Here is a 16,642-nt window from a genome sequence, read left to right as displayed (position 1 = left end):
AATTATTTTGTCGAAATGTACAAAGATTAAAGTACGACGATTGTGTTCACAGCGTTTCTTAATTGATTGCATGGGCATGATATATACAATAACAGCAATGACTCTATTTTTAATATCTAACGCTATTATAGATGCAAGATGTGAAATGTTTTATGAAAGAAGTAGGGTATTTGTGGATCCTCGAGTTCTCTAATTGTAAGCATCAGCTTCCTGTCAGTGAAGGCGAGGAAAAAGCAAAAGGGGAATCATGGACGTGCAGAGCTGTTCGACTTGAAAATTACGGGAGGATCTCTGTGGAAATGACCAGCTATAAATACACGAGAGTCGACGGGGCTGCGCTGTAAACTTTATTGCCGCTCGTTTTCCGTAGCGGGCTACCCGCGAAGAAGAAGAAAACGCTCTCGAAAAATTCTCGCGCTTGCAGCAACCCTCGTTCTGCCGTCGGTATTTTTGCACTGGGCATCTTCATCCTTGGCCGCGTAGCTCGAGAGTTTTTTTATCGGCTTTACCGTGCCGTCGACTCTGAAACGTTGTTCGTCTTCTCGGCTCGTTGCCTCGTTCCTTACAACCGTCAAATAAAAGAAAAGAAAAGTCAAAAGAAGATGTGAATATAGTTAGAACTATTCTTTTACTCTTTTCGTCGAGTGTAATTAATAATTGTGTCAATCATGGTTGTGTTTCAAACACTGGCTAACGGTTACAGAACTAGCATAGCGGTATTTATCGTAAGACCAGATGGAACACACGTGGAATGATAATCGTCTTGTTCCCTGCATTTAGATGCACTGAAACGGGAATCATGATGTTCTTTGAGGCTGTCTGTAGACAAGTATGAGTCATCGGTGTAATACTAATGAATTTTGAGTATGCCACAAGGTCTGGTTCAAATTGTTCTAAAAATATTATTTATAAATTGCGAGGAAAGTAGAGAAACGCGGATATTGAGTTATTTCGTCTTGTTACGAGATTCCTGTTGGCCACGCTTGTCACGAGATTAATGATGGAAAGCCGGGTATCTGCGAAGTACTTTTTACCTGCGTACCTTCGGGCTCGAGAGTCACTGACGATTTGAAACGAACAGGAAGTGGGTTGATCGGTGCCTATAAGTAAGCAACGAGATCATAATATTAGATTCTATATTATATATATCAGTACTTACAGCTAATAAATTACATAAGCGATGATGCAAGCAGTTTTCCAAATTTATTATGATGGATGCGTATCTAACTATTTCACCGATTATTAACAATCAAAGTACTGTCGTAACTTGACAGGGCAAACAACATGTTCTTAACATAAACTGACGAGAGAAAGCATTTGCATAACGTTAAAATAATTTCGTGCAAAGGAGACGCATCTCTTTGGAAATAATCAAGAGTAAAGGATAGGAGGATTTATCATTCGAAGGTGCGAATTATCATTGCAAAGTAGGGGATACCCGAGAGCTATAGGTTATTCCAGGGCGAAAGTGGCATTTATCGTACTTCGTGCCAACTTGCTTGGCTGACATTAAGCCGAGTGCAGACGATGCTTGCACGCGTGCAGCCTTAATACCGGTTTAGCGTGAGGGGTCGCGACGCCAGTCACATACTCTTCATAAATAAATAATTATTTTAAAATATAATCGTCAACTAACGGAGATTTAATTGACCATTAGTCCTTAATCGATGTTTCCTATAAAAACATTCGAATATAGGTCTGTTTCCTGACCATACTTACACGTTCATTTGACAACGAAGTAAGCAAGTACAATTTTCAAAAAATATTGTTAAATTGCCGTGTTGCCAAATAAATCCAATGTTTAACAATGTTCGAACGATTATAGAAAAACTGGCTTTATATTCAAGTACATGTATACAAACGTGAAAGAGTGAACTATAAGTGAATTATAGTATGAAAGCATATTTTGGCTTCCTAATAGTTGCAGTTTCCCGGGCGATCACCGCTGCAGCAATCATCAAGGGGTTGCAAACGCTTGCAACTTCTGTACCACGCTTGATCTCGTTTAATTTTAATCAGATACCAATTGTGCAGACACATGCGGCTTAAAATAGCACCTTGTAATTGCTTCGATTACGGATGTTTCTCTATTACAACCATTCCGTTGTTGTTCTTCTCTGTTGTTCCCTACAATTAGAAACAAGTTAGTTTTAATAATATTTTTCGTTTACACCTCGTTTTGCCACGTTTGTTTAATTAGCTCAGTATAAGCAGCAATTTATCTAATATTGAATTTGCTAAGTTCAACCAATTCCCGGAAGCGTAACAAAGTTGAGTACACTTAATTATACAGGAAGTATACTTAGGTCGTTAGGGAGTAACGTTTCATTCGAGACGAAAGGAAATGCGCGCGCGCCTTTCCATTCATTTAGATTACTCCCTGAAACGCTTTCTTTGTGTACTATGCGACGTTTATGTTTCGCTTTTCCTTTTTTCGCCAACCGCTAGATATCGATCGGCGACTTAAACGACGCTCACACAGATAGTAATTTAAATTAATTACAAACATCGCCGAGACCAGCGTATCGAGTAATAACTGTACATTTTTGAAACTATGCAAATCTTTCTTATAAAACTTGTCTCCTTAATCGTAACCAAAAAATCATTCGACTTTTAATATAAAATTAATTTAAAAATACGAAAAATAAAATTGTATATTTTAATAATAATTTTGGCAAACTATTTCGGTAAAATATGATTGCATATGCTTCCATGATTTGAAAGAAAATGAGTCATAATGTTCGACAGATAAGTTTTATATATGGATAGATCATAATCGTAGTATGTATTTCCTAAGAGGACCAATAATCGTGATCGTCTATACATAACCTCGAACGTGCGTGGCATACTAGCAATCCCATATAGACTCTTTCGAGACGTTTCTAATTCCATCACGCTTTCGAAACGGACCCAAAAGCAGTGCCCTCTAGTTTAACGTGGGAACTTAATATCTTTGATTTCTTCGTAATATAACAAATTTTCCAAAAAATACATATTTTCTCATGCACTAACATTTGTGCATCGTCAGCTGAATGCTCAAACGTTCACACACATAACATATACATTCGTACGTATACGCACGTATCGACACACACAAACACGACCACGCGGAACACACGGAGGGAATGGGCTGTTTCTCCTTCTCTGTTGTGCCTTCAAACGTCTTCCTCTTTTCCTCCACCACCTTCTTTCTACGGCACAGAGAGTTCCTTTAAGCCGGCAGTTTCGTGTGTTACACCGTGGCGTGTGCACACAAGATCCACATAAGTTTTATGTTCGAGGTGAGCACAAAAGGTACCCTGAGAGATCGACGGTGGCTTTCTTCGGAGGAACAAGTTTTCCAGGTGTCATCCAGGTGTACGAACCGATAGTCCAGTCTCGTGTATAGACTCGTCCGTGATAAATAAAAGTAAAAGTCCCGTGGAATCGCTTTAAACGCATCGAACCGCGCGGATCTACAGTTTCGAAAGAGGACGTCTTTGTTCTGACGTTGGCGCTTCTTGTGATCGTAACTGTGATGTGACAAGTTTCGTGGATGAACTCTGTGTGACATTTGTGACAGGCTGATCAGCTGGAACGTAAGTTTAATTTAACTCTTCGATACTATACGTGGTTCTGTTAACGTTTGGAAACTGTATTATAACTTATAACGTATTGGAGAGTTAAATGTGCCTAACCATAAAAGTAACTAACAGTGTTTAGGTAGCTGAGAAAAGTAATTTTGTTAAAATGATAATCACTTACAGCAGACCTGGATTTATTAGTAAAGAGCACTTGACTTTTTTATGTTAAGAAGTTAACAGAAAGCATAAATAACACAAAAGTATCTTCACTTACGAACAGTTCAAAAAATGAGTGGGGAATACAGTTCGTATTAAGAGTAAGATATTAAGACTAACCTTTACATCTTTTTTATTCGAAAAATGTGCATAGACTGCATCAAAATTTGATTTTTATCCATGTGATAACGTATTTTTATGTGAAAAGTATTTTGCTTTTTGTTTACTTACAAGTTTAGTAACAAATGGATACAAAGTTACAAATGATGTGATACGATACCTATGCAATTAGTTTTTGTTGAAAATACACACAAAGCGGGAGGCGCGCAAGCTGCGTTTTATGTCATTGACATCTGGAACGTGAGTCACTGAAATGAAATCGCGAACATCTCGTGCTTTTATTAGGTGATGCACGGATTGCAGCAGATGCATCGCGAGGTGGTCTGTCACATTGAGTCGAGGATACTTTTTTCTCATAAATCAAGTACGTGACACGGTTTTCGTGTATAATTTACCTCGTAATTCACACTTGCAACATTCTTAAGTTAACCATATTCCAGAACAAAGTAATTTCAGGATAATGTTTTCATCTATTACTTACAAATTCAAATTGCTGTTTTGAAATTTAAAAAAATTTTACTTTGTATAATATTGATTGATGGATGATTACTACATTTTACTGTTCTACATATATTCTAGCATATCTATATGTAACAAATGCCTGTTGCATCATATCATGTTCGTTACAATTTACTGCTTTTTATCCCTGTTCTCTATTGGAATTTTATTTCAATTTGTGCCATATATAATATTTCAAGTGAAACAAACAACATCGACGCGTGACTTCTTTAACGTTTTCAAAGCCAAAGCGTTTAAATATTGATATATATTTAGAATAGGATTTATAGCGAACTATAATTGACCACGTGCAAGTGGAAGTTGGGTAAAAGGGTCAAGCGAATTTATTAAGGCGACGTTCGGAGAACCCGCTAAATCGTTGCTTGGATCGACGTATAGTTAACGATTTAACTGCTTTGATAAAGATGTCATTGGTCAACCAAGGTTAGTTTTAAACTGTCCTTGTATTATAGGTTAGCAAAAAAAAAAAAAAAGAATAACAAGAGAAATAAATTATACTTCGTCAAGAAACATGTTTCAACCCGCCATTTTTTAGTTATCTGTTTCCGTCGTTTTAACGAAAATCGCCTTAGTAGCAACGGTGAATTACGAACTTTTTCTATCAGTTCTTATCGCTTATCTTTTATCCAAATAAACTGTTTTAGCCGTAACGACTGTTTGTCGCAAATATCACGAGTACACAATATCAAACAATTAAAATCATGCACTAGATAAAAAAAACATAGATGGAGGAAAAAATAAAGATTCGAACTTATAAGATGATCCGTCGATTCTGAATCGGTCGGTATGATCGAGTATCGATAGCGCTCGATATTCGTTAGTCTGCCACTTACTCGTTGCAATCGACGGTGACGTCAAACTATTATACCCGTTGAGATAATACTTACCCAATATCGTCAAGTCGAATTTCTTCGATAAAAGATTATTATCGATGAATCATGATGTCAGTGTCTCCCAACTTATTAATTTGATTCTTAACGTATCTTTTTATCTGTTGAAAATCCCACTCGTATTAAGCATGAAGATCGATCCTCAATCATGATATCAATATCTTCCAACGTATAGTTCTGTTTCTTAAATTTTGTGTAACTTTTGAAAATACAATTTTTGTTAAATTTGAGTCATTTTGTTACTGTTATCTAAATATCTAAGCCATAAAGCATACATGTAATCAAATATTAAACTACCTGTTGATTTTCGAATCATGCAGATTGGAAATATTGCACAAACGGCACGTAAAAGATTTTAAGATATCTCCGCGATTTCACGAACGTGCTAGTCAACTATCTTTCTAGGAAACATCGGAGGAAGAAACCGGAGAAAAAAGCGGTGCATTGTTTCTCTGTCGGATCGAGGAACATTCTATAACATGGAGCGAATCTTCCACGTTTTTTTAGCTTCGTTTAAGGGTATATAGGGAAGGAAGATTATAGGTTATTGTTTAGACAGATTCTTAACCTCGAAACACGCACGACACCTGGAAAAAGTATAAATAATCGAGAAGAGGGATACCATATCTTTGTTGCTTCTTGGTCTGTTAGTCTCTAATAGGTTGATCTCAACTAATAAGGTAAATCCTTGATTTATCATTTGATTTAAGTAGATACGTGACCTCTTGTCACTATGAACCTTGAAATTGAATGTCTTAACTTCCAAATAGATTAACCATTACACGATTTCACATACGTAGAACATCATGGAACACGCCGCAGGCAACTTTAACCTCATGTTCCATTATGGTTATCATCCTGGAAGGAGACAAACGATTATAGGAGGAAAACTTCACCTTGTTCGATCTTCAAAATGTTTGTTTATAGTTTGGCCACAGGTCAGAGACAAGATAACACAATTAAATACGATGAGTCACGATAAAGGTTGCGTAGCTATTTTTATGGGGGCAACATGCGCGACTCAGCCAGGTCTATTAGTCATGTCTGGACGTACGTTTTTTCCTCGAACAACTTGTTCGGTGCTTGCAGTATGTTTGACAGTTGCTATGGAACATTTCATATACCGAATAAAGAAAAGTTATTTATGTCCATCGCGATAAAAAAGAAATATATTATGGAAGCTTTTTACCATCACACTATTTCGTTAACAAAAAGTTAGATGTTTCTTTAGATACAACTCGTACTAGGTAAAGAATGATTCATTCATGTTAGTTGAGAAAATACCATGGAAATTTATTATCAACACGCTATTTTGTTAATAAAAACTTAGATGTTTCTTTAAACATAATTATGTTGTGTATTCTGTTATTATTATTATCATTAATAGTATCATCCAAAGAAATATAAAAAGAACTGAGGCATATCCGAGTTAATTTAATAAGTGCGTCGAATCGAATTCTCCAGCATTATAGTAAACCGATCGACCAAAAATTGTCAATCGTGGCGCTGAAGAATCACCATTTTAGCGCATTCCGATTACCATATTCAGCTGACTCAGCAGCCATTGGGTATTTTTTTACAAGTCATCAGCAACAGTTCGTACTTATAATTTCCATTTTAGATTATTCACATAGGTAGGTATCTGTACAATTTATCATTTTCTCTAATTCATACTTGTATCTGTTTCTCCACCATAGATATGAAAATTCAGCAAATTTCACTCAGTGTTATGAATGGAACCTGTAACATACAGCTATCTTGGAATATTATAAATCTGACATTTATCAGCGCAGAAATGATCTCGTCTGAGTTTCGTTATGCGATCGGATAGCGAAATGTTTCGTCTAACTCGGCGAACACAGTAATACTTTACGGTTTGTGAATATCCGGTGTTGGGCTGTAAGTTCGGGAACCGAGTTAGAGATAGTGAAGTTACATAACGATGTAGTTCCTTAAAACGATTTTTATCGCGAACGCCACGTAACCGGTGTAACCGTGTGTTCTGTATTTTTCAAACCACTTTTCGTTATCTATCAGCTTCGGTTTTGTTCCTTTTCCCTCGCTTCGACGTAAAACCAGTTCCACGAACTGTGCGTTAAAATAAAAGTTTGTGACGTTAGTGGTGAATAGCGATAGAAATTGCTACCGGATTAGTTTTACGTTAATCAAACCTGTGATTAATATCTGTCTGCACTTGTACTGCCAGTCATAAATACTTAATAGGACACATACTGTATATATATAGTTAGATTTATTGGTAAACTCGAACAAATTTTATCTTATTTATTTTTTTATATCATAAGTGAAATAACAGATTTTATATACAATGATTCAATATAATATAGGTGGATATAGAGTGAGCTATAATTAAAGGCTAGTATGCAGTATCTTAAGGTTAATGCTCTCCTATTTCGCAACCTTAATTATTGTATGCTACTAGAAACTTGAAACGTTTACCGAATATCCGAGGATGTGGAGGATAATTGGTGTTCTGCTTTTCCGGCGCGCTTTCTAAATTCCGCGTAATCCAGTTCGGCTCCTTTATGCAAATACCGGACTCTTAAACTATCTTTTTTCTTTTCATGACCCGTAAATTACGCAAGCTTTCTTTAAAGTATACAACTATTGTTCCAAAGACTCGTGCAATTGTTTCTTGAATAGCGGCAAGAATAATGGGAATGGAATATCAGATTGGAACTCTAAATTGGATAGAAACGCAGTATGCGATTCCGGTAGCCATAAAAAATATATCAGCCAATTGTGATCGGTCGTAAAACTGCAGTGCTGTGTATCACGCAGTGAAAATAACAAATTTATGTTCTAGGCCAGAAAAATTATCACCAGACCGGATTTATTTGTGTTGATTATTGTTGAGATCCTTGAGCTCTAATAGAAATGACATAAATCGTAAAAAGAAAACGATATTTCTTGTCTAATGCTCGAGCGTTAAAAATATGTGTAATACAATGATTTACTACGTTCTAACCAAAGAATCAATTTTATAGGCTGCGAATATTTCTGTAAATTTCTATTTTTATGAATATAACAACAGAAAAAGTAGGATCTAGACAGAGATCTGCTCCACTGCTGTATTTTATGTACTTCTGCATAGTGTTCTATGCATGCTTGCATCTTTCAATTTCCCATAACTGATCGTTATAAGTTTCAGACAGACGAAAATAGAAAGAGATTCGTGAAAATTTACACCTTGCTCTATCAATTTTCCAATTTATCCAATTCTATGGCAGCTCGAAGAGGTTTCTAGCGATAGATTTATGGGAGGATTTATGGGCATCCAGTGTTTTTCCTACGACGCATCGCGTACGAAAGCTGGTACGAAAATAGATGGTCGCTTATTTTCGGTGGATCGACTGCTTGCTTCCCCTCGAATCGTCCTTTTTTCCATTCTTTTTATTGTCTTCGTTTGCTCGTCCACCGTTTCACTGGCCGCTTCTGAGCGTCATACAGCCGGAGTTCGGTTTATTATTACACATGGTATTCTCACGTCCCCCGGACGTCATACTTTGTTCCTTCTCTTTCTGCCTCTTCGCCGACGTTTCTGCTCCGTGTCCTCGCGGAGCTTATTAAAGGCTCGCGACAGAGAGAGCACCTTGAAAACCCTGAACTTCAGGCTTGAAGCTGACTGACTCAAGGTCGGTCTGAATCAGAACCGGCCAACCGGTTTTTCGGAGAAGATTCGGAGAAGAAATGTAAGATTACGCCTCCGCGGGCTTCGCTCGTGCAACGCTTTAAATCTACCTCGCCAGACACCGCTCCATCGACGTTTGTTGCAAATTAAATCGCCACTTTCACTGGCAAAACGGTCTATATATATACGTAATATTGATTGTGCGAATAAGTTTCAAAATAGCAGAGTTATAGGTGAATATGATGTAGTGGCTGGCGAAAGTATTTGACCAATTACGTGTGTTATACAAAACATTTTGACATTTCATTAACATTATCGAGATACTTGGTATTGTTCTAATTGATAAATTTGAAGTGTTAATTATTCGTTATACTAATAAACAGTAATATTTAGTGGACCATTCTTAGCGCTAGTTCTATGTTTTAGACCAATATTCCTCGAACTCTGAGTCAGATATAAATTCCGATTACTATTTTCTTATTTCTGCCTTTTGCAAACGTTTGTAATGGTCTTATCGAAATTTGTGCCAGTCGTCTGAAATTTCTTCGAGTTCCTGTAACGAATATCGTCTTTTTTCTTTATTTTAATTATTTAGAAATATTATTAGTATCATATATGTGAATGAAATTGTCGAACAAATGAGGCATAATCACAGAATTTCGTGATTCCGTAAAAAAATGATTAAAGTCGAAATATAACGTTTACTGTAAAGATATGTTAAGGAAAACTTGATTGAATCACTGTCTAGCGTTAGAGATGAGTAGGTGTATACGTATAGTTGCATAGAGTTGAATGGCAGCGAACTTGTCTACCAAGAGGTTGAGTAGCTGGGAGTTCTGGTTTAATGAGGTTCACATGTTTAAGCCTCTATCGAATGGAGATACGTTTCTCTGGTGCACTCAGGAGAAACTGCAGACTTTCTTTTTTCGTGAAGTATATACCTTAAATGATTCTTAGAACGTGGAACATTTATTAAAGTCAATTGTCAACAACGAACTCTTCCCATCAATGGTTGGATGACATGTTTCTTCGTGTCCGGCCTATGCAAGGTGTAGCTAATGTTCTTAATGGACACCCAGTGTGTATCGTGCAACGCATGATCGTCTTGGTAGTTTGTAACTCAAGTCGTTGACTTCCTACCATTCTGTTAAAAGAGTACAAAATCGAAGTCCTTGCTTATTCATGGCCACATCGTGTAACACGATACTACATTATTGTATGTAAGTACATCGTTATCCCTGGCTGCTTACGAAAGTTCTTTAAACTTGTGACCTGTCTGACGGAAAAATAAATCTGCAAATATTAATGTTTCGCTTGCAAATTGTATCGTGGTGGTTGGTGTAAGTTATCATTGGGCAATCGTGCTATTGTTACCACCTTATTACAGGTGAAAATACTTGGATCGTTCTTTAGCCCACCGACGATTCATTTTTAATTTGTTCATTAAACGTTCCTGTGTTATATGATCTTTTCTTCAACCAAATTATTATTCTTCGATAGTATTTCCTTAAGTCTGCAGTTCTCGTTCAGGACTTTACTATTTGCAAAGCGCAGAACTTTAAAAAGAACGACATTTAATAAAACCGCGAAATTATTAAAATAAGAAACAGTCACGATATTTCAGACTCCTTGGCAGACGACTGTGCATGCCAATTGCAAAGTTAAATGCGATTTTATGCAAAAGAGCAAAACGACCCTGCCAAACAAACCATAAATATCGCGTTAACTCAGCTTTCCACAGTCGATTATTTGCGCCTTGGCTTATACAGGCGCCAAATCATCAATTTGCCCGAGGCGCTCGTACGTTTCGGCCGGCCCTGTTCGCGCCGTAAAACCCAGTTATTCATTCCTATAATAAACTGTCATATTCATGCGTCTCCAATGACGTAATGACAATGAAGAACAAGTTTCAGCTGATGCAAACGTACGTACCCTGAAAGGGGACCCGCGATAATCATTCGCGCCATGTAAATTATGCTAGACCTTATTTAGCTACTTTTTAAATTTCATATCACGTTCCCCTTTTCAGAATAAAAGATTCCTCGAGACTCGATGGAACATCTGCTTTATCTTAATTAATCCTTGATCTAAAGGATCAACAAAAGATCCGGATACGTAAACGATATTTTTTTAATGTTTCGTTGGTTTAAATGGAAAAAAGAATTTGTCGTGCTACTCGACGAATTCGCCTAAATATCCGTTAAAAAATAGGTTTTCTCTTTCTCCTTTTTTTGCTTAAACTGAAACCTGAAAGTGACCTTGGGAGTTCCGAAAAGAAGATTGACCAGAAATTGACTATAATCATCGTAACGTTCTCTTTGAACAATGTTACAGCAGACGGAAAAGTTTTCCATCGGTTCACCAACACCAGAATAATTTAAGCTGATCACGTTTCGTGGTTCACCCTGTATGAGATTAATATTGTAGCAATACATTTGCAACGAATTTAATGCGAGGAAAATGAAAAATTCGTTATGCCGCCATATAGACGACCACAGGAGAACTATTCCGACCAAGGGTTGGAAAATTAATTAAAGCTTTTAATTGGAGACGTTCTCGCGTGCAATTAAGTGGCTCGCGCGACCCACCAACTTTTACCGTTTCTGATCCCCACCGATTGTTCCTCAAGCGTGAAAGTCTTAAACGATTTCGTTTCGGACTTGCATGCGCGCAGTCGCGTGAAACTTCTCAGGTGTCTCTAACAGTACTCAAGGGAGAAAGGAAAAGGAACAGGGACCGGAAGTGTCGCGCGCGTCGACCACGATGCGGGACTCGTGCCTTCCTTTTATCGCGAGATAAGAGGTACAACGTTTACCATGCGTTGCGGGTACAATAATGGACGCAACCGGAAGTTCGTATGGGCACGATCGAAAACGCGCCACGCGCCAACCCGAATGCAAAATTACATTTGAATATAAAGAGATTCTGTTACGCGACCTATCGGAGGTCTGTTTTGTGATTATTAATAGACTGTTGGCCTATTTCGTGTTTTATGGATTAAGTTTTAGAATAATAAGTCTGTCGATGATCTATCGTAAATGGTATGTTAATAGTATGACGGCCGACTATGACTGTGTCGTCTGTGTTAAATATTAATCTACAATTACTTCACTGTAGATATTCGTGTATCCTATTCATTTAATTTATATAATTAATTTATCTAATTGATATAATTTAATTCGGGGAATTTAAGGAAAAAATGCAGGGGATAAATAAAAGAAGCAAAAACGCTTAAATATCCAGAGACTAAAAGTTGTTGGAATAAATTTTCAATTTAGAAACACTCGAAAGTACTTACATACGAACTTTCTAGTGGAGTTTTTGCCTCTATTTGCGATGATGGATTTTTATTTTCGATGAAAATTTCATCGAGGTGCAAGGTAAAGAGGCTTCTACGTCAAAGGAAAGTTGTAAATTATCAGCGGAGAAGTGAATTTACGAGCGGTGTACGCTACTGTTGGATAGTTTTAGAAAATGGAAAGAAATAGCCAATGATTTCAGGCGATCCAGTGAAAACCCGTATTTCTTCTTTACCAAACCAGGCAGCCGACAAAAGGCTAACCGGTTTCCGGAAATGGGTAATTTCTTTATTATACCCATCAGTGTGCTCGTGATCTTTTTTGTGCAGGTACAAGTCTTGAGCATGACCCCGCGAGGTATAACTACCGTTTCAGAATAAAGCAAGCGAGGTCAAGAATTTGCATACCCTCTTCTTTTCATTCATCGAACATCCTCCAGAATATCCCATATTTTTTTTTAGATAAGTACTTGAAATCGTGTGAAAACATAATGAAAGTTTCAATAGTAAGGAAACTAGTAAAGAAGAGATCGAAAGATGGAAAGGAACGAAAGAAAAGAAAAGAAATAGAGGGCAGAATAAAACACACGGTTCATTGCTTTCTTTATTTCCTTTTTTTATCTATAATCTATTCTACGTTACTTTTTATTATTTGCTCTAAATTCAAACTTCATGTAGAAACAACGTAATTCTAGATTCAACAAATCTGCCTTATTTTTTCATAACAAAGTCATAAACAAATTTGAAACAACATTGACATTATTCTTGTGCCAATTGCTTCACGATTCGCTTCGTCAAACTAGACAGACATTTATCGTGATCTCTATAAGTAGAACAGTCTATGATATATATGGATATATGTAACTAGTGCTTAACACGATCAAATCAATCTTCGATTCCGTATTAGTCGAGAAAAGCGGAGAATTAAACGAAATACCGTTTATACGGTGAATATTTTCGGTGGATGCGTCAGAAGATGCTAGTCGGCCTGTCGTTAAAGCGGCGAACAACCTTTCACAGCGAATCGCGCGAAGGTGAACGCGGACGAGTACCTCGAGGCCTCGGAAGCCCTTTTTCCTTTGACTCATCGTGGAGGTGACGCGGTTTCCCGGTGAACGAACGCGACCCCGTTTCTCCGGATGAAAAACGCAACAATAAACGGCTCGTTTACAGTGGAACCTGCGTGTCGTACACGTCAGAAGCTATGACCGATCGAATCGCGTGTCGAAGACGGCGGAAAATTGCCTCCAGCGCGCTCTGAAACCTGCTTTTGCTTTTAATTCTCCACGTGAGCGAAACGCACATTGAAACTGAAACTAGAACGTGAAAGAGTTACATGGTCGTCTTTTAACTTTCAGCTAAAGGAAACAGAAATTGTTTGGCTTAGAAAAACAGGTTTCAACAGTTTTGTAATTGGAATCAACAATTGCCTGCGGCAAGATCGACTACTCGCTTTCGCTTCTAATTCTCTGTTTACAGAATAATTTCCAAGTTGTAGGAGGATATGCGGTGTCTAATTAATAAAACATATTTATGCGGTTGAAATTTAGAGAAGTTGTTACATATCTACTGACGTAGGTCAGTTTTTATTGGCACAGAACAGTCCTAATTTTCCAGCAATTAAAATCCTACGTTTCCCTAAAAATACACGCAATTTATTATCTATCTTCTGTTATTTATCTTCATTACACGGGTGCTGAAGAATAATAAATTATGATATATCTTAAATCAAAGACTCGAAATTTGTAGTTTGCAAACTGGTTAAATACACAACTATATTTTTTCCAAATTTACTTAAGATTTTTCTATAAAAACTGCTGTATACCAGCATATACTATTATTCGTCACACTGCATTTCTTTCAATGAACTAACAGATTTAGATGTTTCACAAGTGCAATGTAAAAAGAGTGGAGCAATGCATTAGCTGGAAAGGTCGATAGATACAGCACGTATTTAGCTACCCGCAGCATGGTATTGCATTTTTTTTTATCATCATGTTGGTGTTTGCGTAATGAAACTGCAAGCACAAGTTAATTAATCTGATTGTCCCTAACAGTAGAAAGTGGATTTAAATAATTAGTAGGTCTTCTATATACATACATTCGTATTTCGATAGAATTAGATAGAAATTCGATAGAAACTGATGCAAGGTGTTTAATCGAACGATGTTTAATCGGTCTTAGGAGAGGAAGAGGATATTTTTTTACGCATAGAAGAAAATAGTCGAGGATGGCTCGTGTTACTCTCTTAAGATTTCTTCAAGTATGACGGCATCGTACATGACTAGATGGAACAATGGAAACCGCCTTCACAACGCGATTGTTCATACGCCTGTCAGTCGATCGCACGTATCTGCGGTGATTTAGCATAAGATCAGCCGAGAAATTAGTCATCGGGTTAAAGGTCACGACCGAGACAGTGACTCAGTTCGATTCCCCTTTCGGGGAGAAGCAATTCTTATTGACCGTGATCGGATGTTGCTTCAATCCTATTTTTTTTAATCCTATTAAGTTCGTAGAACACAGCTTCTGTGACAACTTCGTCTTAACGCTAGAACTACCGATTTAAATATATTTATTGCATACAGATGATGAAAATTGTAATAATGAAAGTGATAAATAACCTTCGTGATATAATAAAGGATATTGTTCACTAAAAAGAAAATAAAATAGCGAAGCGACGCTGTAATTGGATATCGTGTTTAGAAAATTGTTCTTTGAGAAAATGTAAAAAGAAACAAATATAGACAAAGCATTCCTGAGATACGTATTGCGAAAGTTCAGCCCATTCCAGAATAGATATAATCCAGCCATTATGATCTTGTTCTCTACAAAGATGCGGCACGATACGATCTTTTCTCAGCTACCCCTGGTTTTCAGTCTACAATCTGTGAAACATAGCAGAACCCACGTCGGAGAGATGCAAAAGAGTGTCGCTATAAATCACAGCTCTCGAAAATAGGTATCACGTTAATCAAGCCACGGGTCGAGACGTCGAACGGTGATTTTTACAACTCGCCCGTCTTGGTGTATTTATATCATTCGTTCGGTCCTTGGCTGCTAACCGACCGAGCTTTTTCAGCGATCCACTCGTACTGGAAGTCGCGTGGGCCTGCAGTTCCAACCATTTCGTTCGTAAAGCTTCGTATTTTAAACAACTACGTGTTTCTGGAACGTAAATTTTGTTTAAACGTTCATGGTATGTTTTCTGAGCGGCTTGAAATCTCAATATTTCCATTTTCCCTAGATGGATATATTTTTTTATTATTACACATTGTCAAAAGCGGATGTTTAAGACTGTTATTCATTTTTTTAATGTCAAATGATGCCAAAATTTGTATAGTTAGCTTTAAATTGAAATCTCTGAAAAATACTTTAATTTAAAAAAAAGATTGATCGAGATGGTTTTTTCTAAAAAAGAAACCAATAGAAAAGATTGATCTCGAATAACGTGGAAACATGAAAATATTCGATGGAAACGAAATTTTAATATTTAATGCTTCCTGCTTTAACAATAGAATAATTAAAGTACCACTGTTTTTCCATAATTTACGAGTTATTTATGTACCCTATCTACACTTTCCCATTCACGTGGTCGAAGAAAACATTTCACAAGAAAAGACGAATATCTTCTCAACAAAGAGCGAGCAGAAGTTTCATCAAGATGTTTCTATCCCATTTAAATCATCTCATTTCCGATGCAGCGAAAGAAAACTCGCGAATAGCCGTGTACTTATATGTACACGACTTCCATCGAATATCAGAAGTGGAAACGACAGCATTATGACTTCCGATTCTCGGAAAGTGTCCCGAGATTTATAGAGTTATTGTGATGGGGCTCAGCCCGAGTCGTTGACCGAGAAAAAAGATTGATTAGATGCGAGCAACGAATCAGCCTCTTTTAACTCACTTTTATCTACGAATTAAACGTACACTATTTTTATCTGTCAATATAAACTTTATTTATTTTAGGCAGAATTTTAGTTAGACAAATACAAAACTCTCGATACGAAAATCGGTTCGAGTGTTAAAAAAGGAGAACGTAATTGATAAGACGCGTTTATTAAATTGATCGGAAAATTTTGCTGGTCTTGTGTCTTCTAAAGGGAAGAAAACAATTTCTTTAACTGAAACTTCTACAATATTACTACGCTCATATAAAATACAAAATACATTCGATCATAAAATAATTTATTATTAGTAGCCGATAATTTCTTTCTAGCAATATTATGTCATCTTTTTATACTTGAATAAACACTCTTCTTATAGATTACAGTTCGATATCAAATACTATTTTGTCTGTTAATTTTTTCAGTTATGTTCAATGACGAATAGTTAATCCTATCAGTTCAACTATCTGCCATTCGTCCTAATCTCTAAACAAACT

The 16,642-nt window shown here is 36.9% G+C and overlaps 1 protein-coding gene and 1 long non-coding RNA gene across 3 annotated transcripts in view; one reads left to right on the top strand and one right to left on the bottom strand.

Annotated features, from left to right (window-relative positions):
* LOC132905558 (unconventional myosin IC) overlaps positions 1–16,642 on the top strand; it is a 35,222-nt gene that overhangs the window by 5,235 nt on the left and 13,345 nt on the right. The window contains exon 1 of one of the 2 annotated variants that reach the window (XM_060956996.1): positions 3,214–3,578. The exons of the other annotated variant lie outside the window; for it this stretch is intronic. The gene's annotated coding sequence lies outside the window, so the exon portion shown is untranslated. Of the gene's footprint in view, positions 1–3,213; positions 3,579–16,642 lie in introns of those variants that run through there. 2 annotated transcript variants of the gene reach the window in all.
* LOC132905604 (uncharacterized) lies at positions 2,642–3,879 on the bottom strand. Its single transcript, XR_009657830.1, has 2 exons — positions 3,838–3,879; positions 2,642–3,706 (listed from the first exon to the last, which is right to left on the bottom strand). It is a non-coding gene; the product is annotated as an uncharacterized LOC132905604 (long non-coding RNA).

This window comes from Bombus pascuorum, chromosome 3 (genome assembly GCF_905332965.1).
Source record: "Bombus pascuorum chromosome 3, iyBomPasc1.1, whole genome shotgun sequence".
NCBI classification, from domain to species: Eukaryota; Metazoa; Arthropoda; class Insecta; order Hymenoptera; family Apidae; genus Bombus; species Bombus pascuorum.
This window is presented reverse-complemented; position numbering and strand designations above follow the sequence as displayed.